Below are 4,601 nucleotides of genomic sequence, written 5' to 3' on the forward strand. Positions count from 1 at the left end.
TAGAGGGTTGATATTAAAAGATCTCCCTGCCTGTGAAAAAATGGGGACAAAGGAGAACAAGCATTTGCAATGCAATAGGTCTCGCATTATTTAAATTTGAGCTATTAGCATTGTAAATGGCAATTGTTTTTTGCTTTGTGCTATAGTTTTTTTTACATAAAAAGCTACATATAAAATATGTTTTATTAAAGTTATTTATGCAGTATCTAAATTTTGTTTGCATAAAAGAGTACAATAATATCTTAGTAAAAAAGTCAAATATTTTAATGGTAATTCACCAAATGTTCATTTATGTGTTGGTTTTGAAAATAACTAAATTAATAGCTTTGTCATTTACAATGCCAATAGTTATAACTTTCGCAAATGTGACACCTATAGCATTTGTAATGCAACATTTGTATTTACGTGACTTAGATGTATTGATATTACAAATAACAATGGCTTTAAATTTTTTTTAATACTTAATAAAAGTGATTGTAATTTATAATGGCAATAGCTTAAACTTTTGTAAATAACTTTTGTGAAGATTATGTTCAGTGTATTTTATTGTAACGAAATCCAAGAACAGAAGTGAAATATTAACATCTTTTTGTGACATTTGTAATAAAGCTTGAAACATTGAGAGAACATATTTGTGCTGTGGTGGTGCTGAGTGATGCTGTGGTGGTGCTGAATGGGGCTGTGGTGGTGCTGAATGGGGCTGTGGTGGTGCTGAATGGGGCTGTTGTGATGCTGAGTGATGCTGTGGTGGTGCTGAGTGGTGCTAGGGTGGTGCTGTGGTGGTGCTGTGGTGGTGCTGAGTGATGCTGAATGATGCTGTGGTGGTGCTGAGTAGTGCTGTGGTGGTTCTGAGTGATGCTGTGGTGGTTCTGAGTGATAATATGGTGGTGCTGAGTGACTGTACTCACTGTCACTCTGCACTCACTGTCACTCTGCACTCACTGTCACTCTGCACGCACTGTCACTCTGCACGCACTGTCACTCTGCACGCACTGTCACTCTGCACGCACTGTCACTCTGCACGCACTCTGCACTCACTGTCACTCTGCACGCACTCTGCACTCACTGTCACTCTGCACGCACTCTGCACTCACTGTCACTCTGCACTCACTGTCACTCTGCACTCACTGTCACTCTGCACTCACTCTGCACTCACTCAGCACTCACTCTGCACTCACTCTGCACTCACTCTGCACTCACTCTGCACTCACTGTCACTCTGCACGCACTCTGCACTCACTGTCACTCTGCACGCACTCTGCACTTACTGTCACTCTGCACTTACTGTCACTCTGCACGCACTCTGCACTTACTGTCACTCTGCACTTACTGTCACTCTGCACTTACTGTCACTCTGCACTTACTGTCACTCTGCACGCACTCTGCACTCACTGTCACTCTGCACTCACTGTCACTCTGCAATCACTGTCACTGCACTCACTCTGCACTCACTCTGCACTCACTGTCACTCTGCACTCCCTCTGCACTCTGCACTCACCCTGCACTCACTGTCACTCTGCACGCACCCTGCACTCACTGTCACTCTGCACGCACTCTGCACTCACTGTCACTCTGCACTCACTGTCACTCTGCACTCACTGTCACTCCGCACTCACTGTCACTCCGCACTCACTGTCACTCTGCACTCACTGTCACTCTGCACTCACTGTCACTCTGCACTCACTGTCACTCTGCACTCACTGTCACTCCGCACTCACTGTCACTCCGCACTCACTGTCACTCCGCACTCACTGTCACTCTGCACTCTGCACTCACTGTCACTCTGCACTCACTGTCACTCTGCACTCACTGTCACTCTGCACTCACTGTCACTCTGCACTCACTGTCACTGTCACTCTGCACTCACTGTCACTCTGCACTCACTGTCACTCTGCACTCACTGTCACTCTGCACTCACTGTCACTCTGCACTCACTGTCACTCCGCACTCACTGTCACTCCGCACTCATTGTCACTCCGCACTCACTGTCACTCTGCACTCACTCTGCACTCACTCTGCACTCACTGTCACTCTGCACTCACTCTGCACTCACTGTCACTCTGCACGCACTCTGCACTTACTGTCACTCTGCACTTACTGTCACTCTGCACTTACTGTCACTCTGCACGCACTCTGCACTCACTGTCACTCTGCACTCACTGTCACTCTGCACTCACTGTCACTCCGCACTCACTGTCACTCTGCACTCACTCTGCACTCACTCTGCACTCACTGTCACTCTGCACTCACTCTGCACTCACTGTCACTCTGCACTCACTGTCACTCTGCACGCACTCTGCACTTACTGTCACTCTGCACTTACTGTCACTCTGCACTTACTGTCACTCTGCACGCACTCTGCACTCACTGTCACTCTGCACTCACTGTCACTCTGCACTCACTGTCACTCTGCACTCACTGTCACTCTGCACTCACTGTCACTCTGCACTCACCCTGCACTCACTGTCACTCTGCACGCACTCTGCACTCACTGTCACTCTGCACGCACTCTGCACTCACTGTCACTCCGCACTCACTGTCACTCCGCACTCACTGTCACTCCGCACTCACTGTCACTCCGCACTCACTGTCACTCTGCACTCACTGTCACTCTGCACGCACTGTCACTCTGCACGCACTCTGCACTTACTGTCACTCTGCACTTACTGTCACTCTGCACTTACTGTCACTCTGCACTTACTGTCACTCTGCACGCACTCTGCACTCACTGTCACTCTGCACTCACTGTCACTCTGCACTCACTGTCACTCTGCACTACCTGTCACTCTGCACTCACTGTCACTCTGCACTCACTGTCACTCTGCACTCACTCTGCACCCTGCACTCGCCCTGCACTCACTGTCACTCTGCACGCACTCTGCACTCACTGTCACTCTGCACGCACTCTGCACTCACTGTTTCTGCACACACTCTGCACTCAGTCACTCTGCACTCAGTCACTCTGCACTCACTGTCACTCCGCACTCACTGTCACTCCGCACTCACTGTCACTCCGCACTCACTGTCACTCCGCACTCACTGTCACTCCGCACTCACTGTCACTCTGCACTCACTCTGCACTCACTGTCACTCTGCACGCACTGTCACTCTGCACTCACTCTGCACTCACTGTCACTCTGCACTCACTGTCACTCTGCACGCACTGTCACTCTGCACGCACTGTCACTCTGCACTCACTGTCACTCTGCACTCACTGTCACTCTGCACTCACTGTCACTCTGCACTCACTGTCACTCTGCACTCACTCTGCACTCACTGTCACTCTGCACGCACTGTCACTCTGCACGCACTGTCACTCTGCACACACTGTCACTCTGCACACACTGTCACTCTGCACTCACTCTGCACTCACTGTCACTCTGCACTCACTGTCACTCTGCACTCACTCTGCACTCACTGTCACTCTGCACGCACTGTCACTCTGCATGCACTGTCACTCTGCACACACTGTCACTCTGCACGCACTGTCACTCTGCACGCACTGTCACTCCGCACTCACTGTCACTCCGCACTCACTGTCACTCTGCACTCACTCTGCACGCACTCTGCACTCACTGTCACTCTGCACGCACTCTGCACTCACTGTCACTCTGCACGCACTCTGCACTCACTGTCACTCTGCACCCACAGAAGGGGACAAACGCAAACCAACAATCGCAAAAGTAGAAACTCTTCAGCAACACAAACCTCCCCAATACCCTCCTCAGGAAATAGAACGCTACTTAACATTTTGATGACCTGATCATTCTTACAGAGTGCAAGTATACTTTTCTCTCACCATTACACTGTGATTACTATTCAACTGAATGATACTACTTTCATCAACCTCACAAGGGGGAATGGTTGAATCGGCTATGCTGAGATTCATACCAGTGGCCTACGTGCATCTTCGGACGGAGCGGGACTTCGATGTGCGGGATCTGGAGCGACTCCGACTGCGGGACCTCGACCGACGACGCCTCCTGGGACTGCGACTCCGGCGTCCATAACTTCCTCCACTGCCTCCATATCTTCGGGGTGGTGGTCCCCTGCGGCTATGGTGTGAGTCTGGTGGCCTTCCATAACGAGCCATCTGCACCCGAAGTTCGCGCCCATCCAGTACGGCTCCGTCCATGGCGTCCATCGCATCCTCGGCATCACGTTTGTCATGGAATCTTAAAAGGAAGTCAGGCAGGCCGGGGGCGGTACTGCGGGACACCTTTGTGACGTCATTCCCGGGCCGCGCTCTGATTGGCTGCTGGCCCGGGACCTGACGTGCAACCAGGAAGAGGAGCCGGCAGCAGGAAGTGGCGTGAGCATTGCGGCCCCGGGGCTCCCGTGACCAGGAAGGAGCCCTGGATACTGTTTCCCTTAAAGTCCCGGTCCCGAGATGGGGGACCGGGTGAAGACCCGCGGGGCGAAGCGGGCGCACTGAGGAGGCGGGGCTCCCATGTGGAGAGAGAGCCCCGCCGAGCGCTACCACCGCCCGGCCACAGAGAAGCCTTCTGTCCAGCAGCGGGCCCCCGTGATGTGGGGAGAGCCTGCAGCTGCGGAGGAAGGGAAGGAGCCTGGAGACCCGGGGAGCGCCCGCCAGACACCGGT

Source organism: Lissotriton vulgaris, chromosome 10, assembly GCF_964263255.1.
Source record: "Lissotriton vulgaris chromosome 10, aLisVul1.2, whole genome shotgun sequence".
In the NCBI taxonomy this organism is placed as follows: Eukaryota; Metazoa; Chordata; class Amphibia; order Caudata; family Salamandridae; genus Lissotriton; species Lissotriton vulgaris.